Source organism: Geotrypetes seraphini, chromosome 5 (assembly GCF_902459505.1).
Source record: "Geotrypetes seraphini chromosome 5, aGeoSer1.1, whole genome shotgun sequence".
In the NCBI taxonomy this organism is placed as follows: domain Eukaryota; kingdom Metazoa; phylum Chordata; class Amphibia; order Gymnophiona; family Dermophiidae; genus Geotrypetes; species Geotrypetes seraphini.
The window spans coordinates 80801986-80817906 of record NC_047088.1 but is presented as its reverse complement, the minus strand read 5'-3'; the positions used below and the strand labels follow the sequence as shown (position 1 = coordinate 80817906).

General features: G+C 42.9%; 1 protein-coding gene across 2 annotated transcripts in view; it reads left to right on the top strand.

The window, feature by feature from the left end:
- Positions 1 to 15921, top strand: part of SHROOM4 (shroom family member 4) — a 394799-nt gene that overhangs the window by 352957 nt on the left and 25921 nt on the right. The window lies entirely within an intron of this gene.

The following is a 15921-nucleotide window of genomic DNA, read 5'->3' as shown; positions in this document are numbered from 1 at the left end:
ACCGGTGAGTCTGACCTCAGTACTGGGAAAGATGGTAGAGGCGCTGATAAAGGACCGCATCATTGATCACCTTGATGAATACGATCTGATGAGGACCAGCCAGCATGGTTTCAGTAAAGACAGATCTTGCCTGATGAACTTGCTGCAGTTCTTCGAGGGAGTAAACAGGCGGATTTTCAGAAGGCGTTCAACAAAGTTCCACATGAACGACTACTTCAGAAAATTGCATACCACGGAATCGAGGATGAAATTCTCACGTGGATTAAAAACTGGCTGGAGCATAGGAAACAGAGAGTGGGGGTAAATGGACAATTCTCAGATTGGAAGAGCGTCACCAGCGGGGTGCTGCAGGGCTCGGTGCTTGGACCCATGCTCTTCAACATCTTTATAAACGATGTGGACATTGGTACGACGAGTGAGATGATTAAATTTGCGGATGTTACAAAGTTATTCAGAGTAGTGAAGACACAGGGGGATTGTGAAGATCTGCAACGTGACATAATCAAACTTGAGAAATGGGCATCGACATGGCAAATGAGGTTCAACATGGATAAGTGTAAAGTGATGCATGTCGGTAACAAAAATCTCATGCACGAATACAGGATGTCCGGGGCGGTACTTGGAAAGAGACTTGGGAGTTCTGATCGACAAGTCGATGAAGCCGTCTGTGCAATGTGCAGCGGCGGCGGCGAAAAGGGTGAACAGAATGCTAGGAATGATAAAGAAGAGGATCATGAACAGATCGTAGAAGGTTATCATGCCGCTGTACCAGGCCATGGTGCGCCCTCACCTGGAGTACTGCATTCAGCACTGGTCGCCGTACATGAAGAAAGACACATAAATGGTACTCCATAAATGGTACATGAAGAAGGACACAGTACTATTCCATAAATGGTATGGAGAACTTGGAATACGAGGAATGACTTAAGAAACTGGGACTGTTCTCCCTTGAGAAGAGGAGACTGCGAGGGGATATGATTGAGACTTTCAAAATACTGAAAGGAATCGACAAAATAGAGCAGGAAAAAAAATTATTTACCATGTCCAACATGACACGGACAAGAGGACATGGATTGAAGCTAAGGGGGAGCAAGACCAGGACAAATATCAGGAAGTTCTGCTTCACGCAATGAGCGGTGAACACCTAGAATACTCTCCCAGGGGAGGTTATTGCAGAATCCACCGTTCCAGTATTTAAAAGCAAATTAGATTCACATCTCCTTACGAGAGGCATAGAGTACACCTGACTGGGCCTCCACGTGTGCAGATCACTGGACTCGATGGACCGTAGGTCTGATCCGGAGATGGCAGTTCTTATGTTCTTATGAAAGGGTCCATAGAAGAGTGACTAAAATGGTTAAGGGGATGGAGGAGTTGCCGTACAGTGAGAGATTGGAGAAACTGGGCCTCTTCTCCCTCGAACAGAGGAGCTTGAGAGGGGACATGATTGAAACATTCAAGGTACTGAAGGGAATAGACTTAGTAGATAAAGACAGGTTGTTCACCCTCTCCAAGGTAGGGAGAACGAGAGGGCACTCTCTAAAGTTGAAAGGGGATAGATTCCGTACAAACATAAGGAAATTCTTCTTCACCCAGAGAGTGGTAGAAAACTGGAACGCTCTTATAGGGGAAAACACCCTCCAGGGATTCAAGACAAAGTTGAACACGTTCATGCTAAACTGGTGAGACTGGACTCATTTGGAGCACTGGTCTTGACCTAGGGGCCACCACGTGAGCAGACTGCTGGGCAGGATGGACCACTGGTCTGACCCAGCAGTGGCAATTCTTATGTTCTTAGTAAAAAAAAAAAAATCCCTGCTGGCCCATTGTGCTCTAATCCCCCACTCTGCACCTACAAACATTTTCCTAGTGGCTCAGTGTACCTTAAATCTTCTGAGCCACCTTTGGGTTTAGGAGACAGGAATGAGCAGGCATTGCTTCTACCTTGCAACCACAAAGCTTGTGAGGGTGGATCTTTTGAAGCCAGTTGGGCTAGTGAGGAAAATGGCCCAAAACGGTCCTCTGAACTGAAATAGTACAATTCGTCTCAGATGACCTTTTGCTCCCATGCCGGAATCTTTTCTCCAGTGGGCCTCAACTTTCCCTCCCCCCCCCAACCCATCCCCATCTCTTCAAGCTGGAGTAAAGATTCACTGCTTCCAAGGAAGTAAATTGAGTGCCAAAATTTGCGGCTCCTTTTATTAAGCTGTGATAGCGGTTTTAGCGCTAGATGCTAACGCTAGCATTGAGCTGGTGTTAGTTCTAGCTGCGTAGCGCGGGTTTAGCATGCGTGGCAATTCAGCGTGCGTTAAAAATGCTATCGCAGCTTAATAAAAGGAGCCCTTAGTGTGTGGCTTTGTATCGAGCTCAGTTTTAGATTCAGCCTTTTGTGTGTGATTTGCCTGCTGCTGTCTTCTAGCGTGATGATTTCAGTGTTGATTTTTCTACAGTATCGGGAGTAAGATTAGTGTAGGAAAACCGGGAGTAAACTGCCATGCTAAAGAATAGTGCAGCTTACTGCATTGGTTCCTAAGTGTGAAAAAACAGATTTATGCATATATTTGCATAAGATTCTGTTTTGCAGTAGTTGCCCAGATTGGTTTGTTCAAAGAAATTACTTTATTTTTTAATTGAAATTTTTAATGGATTTACAAACACCCCCCCCCCCCACACACACACACTTTTATGAAGCTGCGTTAGCGTTTTTTAACGCCAGCCAAGGTGGTAAAAAGTACGGCACTCGTAGGAATTCTATGAGCGTTAGAGCTTTACCGCCATGGCCAGCAATAAAAACCACTAACAGGGCTTCATAAAAGGGGTGGATGAAATTAACAAACCCAAAAAATGCTTAAAGGTAAATCTTTTAACTGACATCAATTCTACATTACAGAAAATAATTTTGATTCTTGTACTATCCTCACCTATAGTAGGTAGTAATTATATATCACATAGAATGCTGAACAAGAAGTTTCTCCAATTAGAAACATGACAGTAGATAAAGGCCAAATGGCCCATCCAGTCTGTCCATCTACAGCATCCGCTATTTCCTCCTCTCCCTAAGAGATCCCATGCAGAGAATGACAGGGAGACAAATTTGTCCCCACCTCCGTGGGGTCTATCTCCATTTCCATCCCTTCTCCATGAGTTCTGTCCCTGTTCTGTTTTTTCCCTATCCCTGCAAACTCTGTCCTATTTACATAAGCCCCCAAACACTTAACTCCACCCCCCTTTTATGAAGCTGCACAGGCTGCAGTGGTAAAAGCTCGGACGCTCGTAGGAATTCTATGAGCATCGAAGCTTTTACCGCCTCAATATTATAGATTTGAAAGAATAAATTCTGAACAATTGAGACATAATAAAAAAATTTAAGGAAACATGGGGTCCTTTAGCGGAATTTGTTAAAACTGATCAGTCAAATAAGCCTTTAATTCCTAATTGATTTTTACGCACATCCAGGGAGGGGGGGAAATGTACTTTGTACTATTATCTGTTGGTATATAAGTGCTGTTTGGTGTATTAATTGATTGTATTTTCTTTGCACTTTGTATTTGTTTTGAAAATTAATAAATAATTTTTTTAAAAAAAATTTGCAGATGGCACTAAACTGTTCATGTTAAATCACAGATTGTGAAAAATTGCAGGCAGACCGTAGAAAAATGAAAGACTGGGCGTCCAAGATGCAGATGAAATTTTTCTTTTTAAATTTTTTTCTTTATTAGAAATTTGTATACAAGATAAAAGATACAACACTCTGAAAATGAACACAACCGGAAACAGAACTTAAGATAAGAGAGTCAAAACCGCATGGTTTCTTTGCAGAGACTAAAAGAACCCAACAGAAACGGATCATCAACCACTCCACTCCCGCCGCATTCCCACCCTATTCCCCGCCCCTCCCCAAGCTGCGGATTAAATTTAATGTGGACAAATGCAAAGTGATGCACATTGGGAAGAATAAGCCAAATCACAGCTATAGGGTTCACCTTGGGGATTAGCGCCCAAGAAAAGGATCTGGGTGTCATTGTAGACAATATAATGAAATAAGAACATAAGAAGTTGCCTCCACTGGGTCAGACTAGAGGTCCATCACACCCAGCAGTCCGCTCCCGTGGCGGCCCATCAGGTCTATGACCTGTGAAATGGTTCCTGACCATTTCTATAACCTACCTCTGCTTCTATCTGTACACCTCAATCCCCTTATCCTTTAGGAACCTACCTAAACCTTCCTTGAACCCCTGTACTGTGCTCTGGCCTATCACAACCTCCAGATGCGCGTTCCATGTGTCCATCACCCTCTGGGTAAAAAAGAACTTCCTAGCATTTGTTCTAAACCTGTCCCCTTTCAATTTCTCCGAGTGACCCCCTAGTACTTGTGGTTCCCCACAGTCTGAAGAATCTGTCCCTGTCTACCTTCTCTATGCCCTTCAGGATTTTGAAGGTTTCTATCATGTTTCCTCTAAGTCTCCTCTTCTCTAGGGAGAACAGCCCCAGCATTTTCAACCTGTCAGCATATGAAAAGTTTTCCATACCTTTTATCAGTTTAGTCGCTCTTCTCTGGATCCCCTCAAGTTCTGCCATGTCCTTCTTGAGGTACGGCGACCAGTACTGGACACAGTACTCCAGGTGCGGGCGCACCATTGCACGATACAGCGGCATGATGACTTCCTTCGTCCTGGTTGTGATACCCTTTTTAATGATACCCAACATTCTGTTCGCTTTCTTTGAGGCTATCGCACACTGTGCCGATGCTTTCAATGTTGTGTCCACCATCACCCCCAGGTCTCTTTCAAGGTTGCTCACCCCTAGCAATGATCCCCCCATTTTGTAGCTGAACATCGGGTTCTTTTTCCCTACATGCATGACCTTGCATTTCTCTATGCCCAATGGGATGGTTAACAAGACTAAGAATGTTATAATGCCTCTGTATCGCTCCATGATGTGACCTCACCTGGAGTATTGCGTTCAGTTCTGGTCTCCTTATCTCAAGAAAGATATAACGGCACTAGAAAAGGTTCAAAGAAGAGCGACCAAAATGATGAAGTGGATGGAACTCCTCTTGTATGAGAAAAGACTAAAAAGGTTAGGGCTCTTCAGCTTGGAAAATAGGTTTCAAGCTCTGTAAGCATGCGCAGACCATCAACAGGCAAAGAAGATGGTCTGCGCATGTGTCGGGATCACTCTAAAGTGATCCATGCAGTTGGTTGAGGGCGTGACTCCGATCACCCCCATTTGCATGAGGACACGTCATGGATCGGGTGGCCGGTAACCTCACGGATCGGATCCGTGAGGTTAGTGAATCTAGCCCTAAGGGACTCGCCCAGGGTCACAAGGAGCAGCGAAGGGTTTGAACCCACAACCTCAGGTTGCAGTGCCCCAGGGGATAGGGTATCAAAAAATCAGAGTGGCTTACAGTCTTCACTTAGGAAGCTTTGTCAATTGGCAGCTCCTGCAAGTATCTTGCTCCTTATACTTAAAAGCCAGGTTAGTAGTTCAAGTTTATTAGGATTTGATATACCGCTTATCAAGGTTATCTAAGCGGTTTTTACAATCAGGTACTCAAGCATTTTCCCTATCTGTCCCGGTGGGCTCACAATCTATCTAACATAGAGGATTGAGTGACTTGCCCAGAGTCACAAGGAGCAGCGCGGGGTTTGAACCCACAACCCCAGGGTGCTGAGGCTGTAGATCCAACCACTGCGCCACACACTCCTCCTAACCAGCTCCATGTGTATTTTAAGCACACAATACAAAGAAACCCCAAATTACTTACATGCATCGTTAACTATATTCAGAATAGGCCAAAGTTAATTTTCTTGTTGAATTCCAGTGGAGATAAAGAACTTGGCAGACATTCTCCTTTGTTACAGGGTGGAGGAATTTATTCGGCTCTCCCCTCTCCTTGGGGACGTCTCAGAAAACTTTTTACGTGATGGAGGGCTTTGATTAAGAACCATTTTATAATATACTGCCATGGCATGTTCAGCTGCTGTTTATTTTTTTTAAGCATTTTTGTGTTAGCAAGTTTGCATTTTCACTAGCTGAGAGGACCAGCCTAATAATACTCACCAGTACTGCACAGGAATAAATGTGTTACAAAATCACTATTATAAATGGTGCATTTACATCTATTTTTAGAAAGATGCTATTTTATTTTATCCTTTCCTAAGGTAATTGGCAGTTTGTAGAGCATAGCATTACTCACATTTTTATAGGTGAAGACTCAAACTGTTCTTGTTCCCTGCATCCCATTATCTGAGGGGTGTGACAGAGGATGTTAACCAACAGTTTATAATTCCTGCACTTGTAGAAGTAAGTTAAGTCATACAGGTAAAATGTTTTGGAACTCTTGAGCCAGTATCCTCAGCAATGGGATGAAAGACAGCAGATATACCTCATTATCTTTAACACAATATTAAACAATCTAATAGAATAAGTCAGACCAGTGAACATGGCTCTCCAGAATTGTCAGGTTGTCAGTCAGAATCTGGAAGAATGGCAGTAAAAAAATTAGAGGTTTTGAGTCGGCAACCTTAGCTATGGAGTCGGCGTCGGAAGAAATTTTGGGTGGAGTCAGAGTTAGTTAAAATGTACTGTCTCTGACTCCGGCTTCAAAATAAATCTTATATTTTTGTCCTGAATCTAAAGTACTGGTAAATATAAGTTATATTTACGAGTACTTCACATCCAGATCAAAAAATGTAAAGACTCATATCAGTAATAGCAGGAGTCAGACAGTAGAAAACTAGAGAAGTCGGAATTAGTTAGGTCAGAGTTGAAGGTTTGGTGTTCTGACTTGATAGCCCTGGTTTAATATATCATGGGAGTTACATTTTTAAGGGCTGGTTGTCCCAGTAAAAGATCTCAATTAGAATATGGGTATAGTGAGGGTAACTGGATCCATTCTGTGCTTTATAGTTTGTCAATATTTTGTCATATAGTAAATAGGTGTGGATTGGCAATTTTAGTGACCTAATTTCATATCTTGAGATGGCAATAGTTTTGCTGAATTATTGTGGATGTTTTCTTTAATGCTCAGTTAATTTCAAACTGTTTTCATGTTGAAAGCCTCAGCTAGTAGCACGCTTTGTGGATGTGAACACTTTAGGAGATTTGGCTTTAAATCTGGACTCCCACTCTTGTAGCTGGCTGTGCCGGAGTAAGATCAGCCCTGAAGAACAAGGTGGTGACAAGCCCTTGGCTGCAAAGGCAACACGTCTTAGCTTGTCCAATAGCAGAACTGGAAGGATTTCTGTACGGAGTACATTGACTGAAATTGTAAAAGATTCTGTAAGCAAAGACTGAAGTTCGGTGACACTGTGTGGGCCTTGGTTCTGAAATAATAGGGGTGCCACAGGATAGGACTGAGGTACATTGACAGAATTGTGGTTGGGATCCTATGTCAATATAGCTGCACTGGTGGAGCTCTTGTGTGTGGTTCACAGTACTGGAATTGCAGGGGGTTCTGCAGGTCAGGATCAAGGTACACAAGAAAACCTGTGTCAGGGGAACTCTGTACGTAGGACTGAGGTGCTTTCAGTACTGGTTGCAGAAAAGTAATTTGAATCATGTAAAATGAAGTAGATCAGCAGTAATTTATCTGCTTCAGCTGTTCCCTGTTGCTCACTTTCAGGCACATGACCAATGTCAGAAACATAACAAAAAAAATGAAATTGAAGATGCAGGTTATTTAGCTGAAACTTAGGTAACAGATTAAGCTCTAGTTTGCTGCTTAAAATAGACAAACCATTGCTATTTAGAAGACTTAAAGAACATGTTGATGTTGAAACATACGCCCATGCTGTTCCTGAAGGAAGGCTGTGATGAATTTGGCTTTGGTTCCAGATTCTGGTTGCTCTTCTTGCATTTGGCAGGGTAGTTGAATTAACACTTGCATCCCTGCTATGGGATATTTCAGGAGTATCTTCTAGGATAGGCTGTGGGTGCAGGGACCCATGTATATTCCACATTCTCCTTTCAAGCTTGTGGAGAAATCTTTATTAGGGAAAGGGATTGGAAGTAACCTATATACAGTGTTCCCCAGCTGCCCTCTCCTGCCTTTTGACAGATACAAAACTGCATTTGCGGTTTTTCGAAATTCGTGAGTGTTCCTGGAACGGAACCCCTGTGAATTTTGGGGAAGTACTGTACTGCCTTTTTGTAGTTTTACAACCACATTCAAAGCGGTTTACATACAGGTACTTCAAGCATTTTCCTTATCTGTCCCACTGGGCTCACATTCTGTCTAATATACTTGAGGCAGTGAAGGATTAAGTAACTTTCCCAGAGTCACAAGGAGCAGAAAAGGGTTTGAACCACTAACCAGCTCTAACCACTACGTCACACTCTCCTTTATTAGAAACAGCCTGGTGTTTTTTTTCTGATTCATCCGTCTCCTTTATGTACGCACCTTTTGCTATTGCTACACTACTGAGATTTTATCACTCGTTGCCGCCATCAAGATTGGAAATCAGCGCTTATTGAATTTGTTAATAGACTGTCAGCTAGTGGTGGCTGCAATTCTATGAAACTTGCAACCATGCCCATGTGTTTGATGACTGATTTCATTTAGAAAGCAGCTTACGGTGGTTTTTAAAAAAAAAAATTATTTTATCAGGCATTTGTCACTACATAGTATCTTTTTAAATGCGTGATCTTCGCAAAAAAAAAAAAAAAGGTTGATCTTCACAAAAAGCAAATTCGATCATGTTTCCCCGCTTCTGTCAAAACTTCACTGGCTTCCGGTGATTTCTAGGATTCACTTTAAATGTACCTGCCTAACATTCAAGATCCTACATGGCATTCTTCCTCCCCTAATTCCACTATCCTGGAATTCTTCGAGACCTGACACTACCAGATCCGCCCACAAACTCAAACTATCTTTCCCCCTCAAAATCAACTCTATGCCCCCTCAAAATCTACTCTATGCCCACCACTAGAACGTACATTAATGGCTCGTTGTCATCAGCCTTTCACCCTACTAGAGGCACCAGGCAAGGTTGCCCCCTATCACCACTACTTTTTAACCTTGCGTTAGAGCCCCCGATACTGCGCATCAGTGCTAATCCGTATATCTCTGGATTCACATTTGGAAATCAACCTCAAGAGATCAAGATTTTGGCGTATGCCGATGACATCCTGCTATGCATCACGCCTCCCTCTTTCCCTCACTTGCTCACTGACATAGCGGCATATGCAGATGTTTCTGGATACAAGTTAAATATGAGCAAGACAGAGGTGATGCCTTTAAACTGTCCGGCAGCTGAATCAGATATAATGGTACATGGTGTGAAGTGGACGGCCAGCTCCATGAAATATTTGGGAGTCATGTTTGGACCTACAATTGAAGAAACCATGCACCTGAATGTAGACCATATGCTGGATATTGTCAAGACATCAATCGCCAAATGGTCTCCGTTGACCCTATCTTGGTAGGGTAGGATTGAAACCATTAAGATGATGATCGCCCCCAAGATTAATTACATCTTATCCATGCTACCTTTTCACTTACCAGCTTCTTTTTACAAATCAGTGGACTCTATCCTTGTGAAGTTTTTATGGAAAAACAAACAACCCCGCATAGCTTTGGCTAAGTTGAAGGCACCTCACAGTTCAGGTGGTGTGAATTTCCCCTGTTTTGTACACTACCATCATGCTTTTATCATGCGCCAGTGGGGTTCCCACTTGAATGTGCATTATATGGAGAACGACAGTTGAAATATTTGGCTGGCATTGTTCAGTCTAAATCTGACAAGCTGGACAACATCCTCTTAGCCTATAAGAATGCTGTTGACAGTATTGACTCCACCTTCACATCCAGCTGGAAGGATTCATCTTTGGTCCCATTATGGAACAATAACTTATTCAAAATCTCAGATTCCTGTGTGTCATGGTGGGACTGGCAAACCGGGGTATCTGGCTGGTTCGTGATTTGATGAAAGCGGAAGACTGGATGTCCTTTTCAGACTTCTCGGAAACCTGGGGTGTTGCTGGCTCTCAATACTTCAGATGGCTCCAGTTACATCATTGCATTGCACATTCTTTGCCCAAAACCCGCATGCGATTGGACGAGCCTGATCTACACATACTACTTCGCACCCTTCCCATGGGATTCTCCAAAGCTTCTATGTGGTACAAATTGCTTCAGCGTGCTCGTTTTTCAAGTCCGCTAGAATCTGAAGTGAAATGGTGCAGAGACCTCAATCTACCCTCTGATGCTATTGACTGGTCTACACTTTGGTTGATTTTCTTCAAAGCTGTTAGATCGGCCTCACTTTTGCAATCTATTTTCTTTCTTCTTCATCGAGCAGTGTGGACCCCTGTGCTGTCTAATAGAATCAATCCTAATATGTCTTCCTTATGTTGGTCCTGCTCTCAATCGACTGGTTCATTAGAACATTTACTCTTTTCTTGTCCACATGTACAGGTCTATTGGAGTAAAGTGTGGTCAGTTACTTGTGACATTCTGGAGCTAACTAATACTTTATCTTATCCCATCATCATTGTAATGTCTCAAGCTCTTTTAGAACCCATTGATACTGATGAATCCAGGTTGTTTACTATAATGATGTCTGTAGCGATTCAGACAGTTTTATTCTGCTGGAAGGACCTCACTAGGGTGGACTTCCATATGTGGTGGAATGCCCTGTGCCTCACGGGCAAGTATGAAAGAATATTTGTATTATTGAACTGCTTAATCTACTTATCAATACTTCTATGCATATGTCTTCATTATTCTGCGGGTGTTTGCTCATATCCCCTTATAAGAAGTTTGTTTAATTATGTATTAATATCATCCCCCCATCCCTTCGGTACATGCTTTCTCCTCTTGGTGATGTACACTTTGAATTCTGTTACTTCTGGTTGTCTTTTTTTGTAACCTGTAAAATTCAATAAAAGTTTTTGAACTAAAAAAAAAAAAATCTTTCCCCTCGTTAAAAGGCATCATTTATGCAAGTAAATTAGGGAATTCCCTTTTCTTCAAATTCACTGAGCTTTGGAATAACCTCCCTGCCCCGCTGCGGAACCTAGGCTCATTCCAATTATTCCGAAAGCAACTGAAAACCTGGCTTTTCTCCAAAACGTAAAGCTATCTATTTAAAATGTAAAGCTAGCTATCCTCTTCATAACCTCTAATTTCTTATTATGTCCTTCCCTCATTTATTGAATTACCCGTAAACCATGTCGAGCTCTATCTTTATGGAGATGATGCGGTATACAAACTTAAGGCTTAGTTTAGTTTAGTGATACGCGCCTGTCTCAACAAGTCCTGCTCACTGGTTGTGAGGTAAGACTGTAAGGCAGAGTATTTATAGCTAAGCAGCAACACTGCTGAGACCTATTCAGATATATCAGAGGCTATTGATATTGAAGTAAATTCTCAAATTGTTTTGGAAGTGCCTGATTTTAGGGTATTATTTTATAGATGTGAAGCTTACGATGATAGTGCCCAGTCTTTTATCTGCTGCTTAACGGTAGAACAGCAGAGGTATCCTACAGAACAAAAACTAGATAACCTGGTGCTAAGTACAGTGCAGTGTAAAAATCATAAATAAGATCTTGTATGTAAGCTGAAAAGCCAGTGGTAAAAGTGGTCTTACATGTAAAAATTAAGATTGTCTTAGCAACAACTGAGCGGCAACATTTTGCACTAATTTTAACTCCCATACAGCGGAGGTAGGTAAACCCTGGCTGATAATGTAGTAGTTATGGATTCACTAAGCCCTGGAATACAATGTGAAAGTCATTGTCACCTAGATAAGGCCTTGAGTGGCCTTATAGTTTCATCTTGTAGAATGCACCTCTGACCACCTTATTAATATAGGGGGAACATGAGGACAGGGAGGGATCCAAAATCATGCCAAGATAACATATGTCTGTTTTAATAGTCAAATCAAGACCATGTACTCTTAAATGATACAGGTTGAATAAGGGTGGGATCTCACAAAATAATCTAAACCAGTGGTTCCCAACCCTGTCCTGGAGGACCACCAGGCCAGTCGGGTTTTCAGGATAGCCCTAATGAATATGCATGAGAGAGATCTGCATATAACGGAGGTGGCAGACATGCAAATCTGCTTCGTGCATATTCATTAGGGCTATCCTGAAAACCCGACTGGCCTGGTGGTCCTCCAGGGTTGGAAACCACTGATCTAATCTATGGTGAGCCAGCCACGGCAGAACGTTCTATGGTAGCTGAGGATGTTGCTACATCCCTTGCCATAGAGAAGGGCGCTTACAGCATAATATCATCCACAATATACTGTGGGAATAAATCATAGGACAAAGTGGTTACAAATAGATGCTGAAGAAGGGAGGGGGGATCCCCATGGAACTTCTTGATTCAGAGCATGCTGGGAAAAGGTATTCAAACTGACAGACTTGCAGCTTGTGTCTTGTCAAGTATGGTCTGACTCAGCAGCGGCAATTCTTAAACCAAAACTAAACTAAACTAAATCTTAAGTTTGTATACCGCATCATCTCCACAGAAGTAGAGCTCGGCACAGTTTACAAGAATTGATATAGAAAGGAACTACAATGAAAAGTAGAAGGACTTAGTAAAGAGAAGTTTAGAGGGACTTAATATATCGAAGAGGGAGGGGTCATTACATTTTAGAGAAAAGCCAAGTTTTCAAATGTTTTAGGAAGAGTTGGAGGGAGGTCAGGCTCCGAAGCGGGGTAGTAAAGCTGTTCCAGAGTTCGGTGATCCTGAAGAAGAGGGAAGTCCCTAATTTTCCTGCATGGGATATGCCTTTTAAAGAGGGGAAGGATAGTTTGAATTTTTGAGTGGATCTGGTGGTGTTGGGATTAGAGGAGTTCCAAGATAGTGGAAAAAGGGGAGGCAGGATGCCGTGTAGACTTGAAGGTTAGGCAGGCGCATTTGTAGTGAACCCTAAGGACTACTGGGAGCCAGTGAAGCTTAGACAGAAGCGGGGAGACGTGGTCAAATTTGCTTTTTGCGAAGATTAGTTTAGCCACGGTATTCTGAATCCGCTGGAGTCTATGAAGGCTTTTCTTTGTTAGGCTTAAGTAGATGGAGTTACAGTAATCCAGTCTGGAAAGAATGATGGATTGTATGAGGACAGCAAAGTGTTGATGATGGAAGCAGGATCTCACTTTCCTTAACATGTGAAGATTGAAAAAGCATTTTTTTACTAAGGAATTAAGATGGTCATTGAAGGACAGTGTGGAATCAATGATGATGATCAGAACTTTGCTTGAGTGCTCAAGCTGCAATGTGGTGCCAGAGGATAGTGGGATGAGGGTGGGCAGCTGATCTAATTTTGGGCCGAGCCAAAGTAGTTTTGTTTTGGTCTCATTTAATTTCATTTGTACGGTGAGGGCCCAGGATTGGAGGTTCGATATACATGAAGAGATGTTCTCAGAGAGATTGGTGAGGTTAGAGTTGGTCTCGAGGAGGACAAGGATGTCATCAGGGTAAGTGTAAAGTGTTTCCAAGGGGGACAGTTGGAGGAGTTTCAGGGAGGACATATAAACATTGAAAAGAATCGGGGATAGAGGTGAACCCTGAGGAACTCCACAAATCGGTTTCCACGGGAGGGATGAGAAGCCATTCATGTTAATGAAGTAGGAGCTGGAACATAAGAATTTTGAGAACCAATCTAAGACTGTTGAGATTATGCCAATTTCAAAAAGTTGAAGAATTAGTATATCATGATGGACAATGTTGAAAGCTGCAGAAAGGTCGAATTGAAGAAGAACAGCGAACTTAGTGCAAGAGTGAAGTTGTTGGACCTTTGAGATTAATGAGGCCAATAGGGTTTTGGTGCTGAAGTTGGGTCTGAAGCCATGTTGGTAGGGTAGGAGAATGGAGAATCTCTCAAGATAGGATGAAAGTTGGGTAGATATGATGGACTCCAGCAACTTGGTCAGGAGAGGAATATTTGCTATTGGGCGATAGCTGGATGGTGTGGAGGGGTCTAGATCAGCTTTTTTCAGTAGTGGGGATACGGCAATGTGTCCCATTTCTGCAGAGAATAGGCCTGAAAGTAAGGCAGAATTTATAAGTTTGGTGAGAGATGAGATGGCTTGTGTGGGAATTTTCTCGTATAGGTAGGAGGGGAAAGGGTCCAAGGTACAGTTGCAGGATTTCAACTTGAGGCAGAGTTTAGCGACCTGGGAATCAGATACGAGCTCAAAGGCGGTCCAGGATCTGTCGACTGGAATATGGTTGGCGACGGTTAGAGTAGGGTTAGAGTCTGTGGACACCAGAGAGTTGTAAGAGGGTGCTGGTGGGAATGAGCATCGTAAGGTAGTGACTTTCTCATTGAAGAATTTTGCTAGATCATCTGCAGATGGAGAGGAGGGGAGTGTGGTGGTGTCATATTTAGAGGAGCGCCAGATGTTAAACAATGTATTACTTTGGTTGTTGGATCTGGAGATTTTGTTACCGTAGTAGTTCTTCCTTGCTTTTTTTAGTTCAGTATTGTAGGACTTAATATTAACCCTCCAGGACTGTCTGTCTGTGGGAGATTTAGATTTTTTCCATTTGCGTTCCAGTATTCGACATTTCTGCTTCAATTCTGTGATATGGAAGGTACCAAGGGGCCTTGCGGGAGTAGGAGACAGTTTTAGTGGATAGTAGTGCGAGGGAGTGGTAGGTGGTCTCAGAGAGGGTGATCCAGTTGTGCCAGTTGATTCAGGGTTTGGAGAGTTAGGAATGGTGGAAATTAGGTTGAGGAATTTGGTCCAAAACAATTTGCTAGCAATTTTTTTTCGGAAGATAATGGAGTTTGAGGAACGAGCTGGGACCCAAGGTGAGACATGAAAATGGGGAGGCAAAAAGCCCCTAGGAAGTGGTCGGACCAAGGGACATGTTCCCAACGAGTGTCATCGACCGAAGTTTTGTAATCGGTGAGATCGAGGAAACTAATGATGTCTAGCGTGTGCCCCTTTCATGGGTTGGAGAGAGTGCGGGGAGGGGGGGGGGAGATGCCTAAAGAAGTGAGGAAGTTATTGAAATCAGTTGCATCCTTGTTGGTGGTATCGTTTAGGTGGAGATTAATATCCCCAATGATTAGTAATCTATGAAATCTGAGGAAGGCGTTTGTAATGGTCTCGAGGACGGGTTCAGAGGATTTGTGGTGGACGATATAATAGCAGGATATCCAGTGGGTGAGGATGGAGTTCGTCATTGACAGAGACTAGCATATATTCTAGAGAGGCATGGCTACCCTTTTCGAGAAGCTGGACATCGAAGAATGATTTGTGGAGGAGTGCCAAGCCACCTCCTAATCTAATCTAAACCTTAAATTTATATACCGCATCATCTCCATGAGAATGGAGCTCGACACGGTTTACAAGAACTTAAAATAGTGGGTAGAGAAGAAGAAAAAGGATTACATGAACTTATGTGTAGAAGGGGGGAGAGAAAGGGGGGAAGGATAGAGCTACAATTTGCTGAAAAGCCAGGTTTTTAGTTGTTTGCGGAATAACTGAAGGGAGCTCAGGTTCCGCAGCGGGGTGGTGAGGTCATTCCAAAGACCTGTGATTTTGAAGAGAAGGGATTTTACCAGTTTGCCTGAATAGTGGATGCCGCGTGGAGAGGGGAAGGCTAGTTTAAGCCTTTGGGCAGTTCTGGAGGAGTCGGGACTGGAGGAGTTGAAAGACAGTGGGATAAGAGGAGGCAGGATTCCGTGAATGATCTTGAAAGCCAGGCAGGAACATTTGAAATGGATTCTGGAGATTATTGGGAGCCAATGAAGTTTGGCAAGGAGTGGGGAGGCATGGTCAGACTTGCGTTTTGAGAAGATCAATTTGGCTGCAGTATTCTGGATTAGCTGGAGTCTTAGAATACTTTTTTTTGATAGATTTAAGTAGATGGCGTTGCAGTAATCTAGTTTGGAGAGGATGATGGATTGGACAAGGATGGCAAAGTGTTGTTGGCTGAAGTAGGATCTAGCT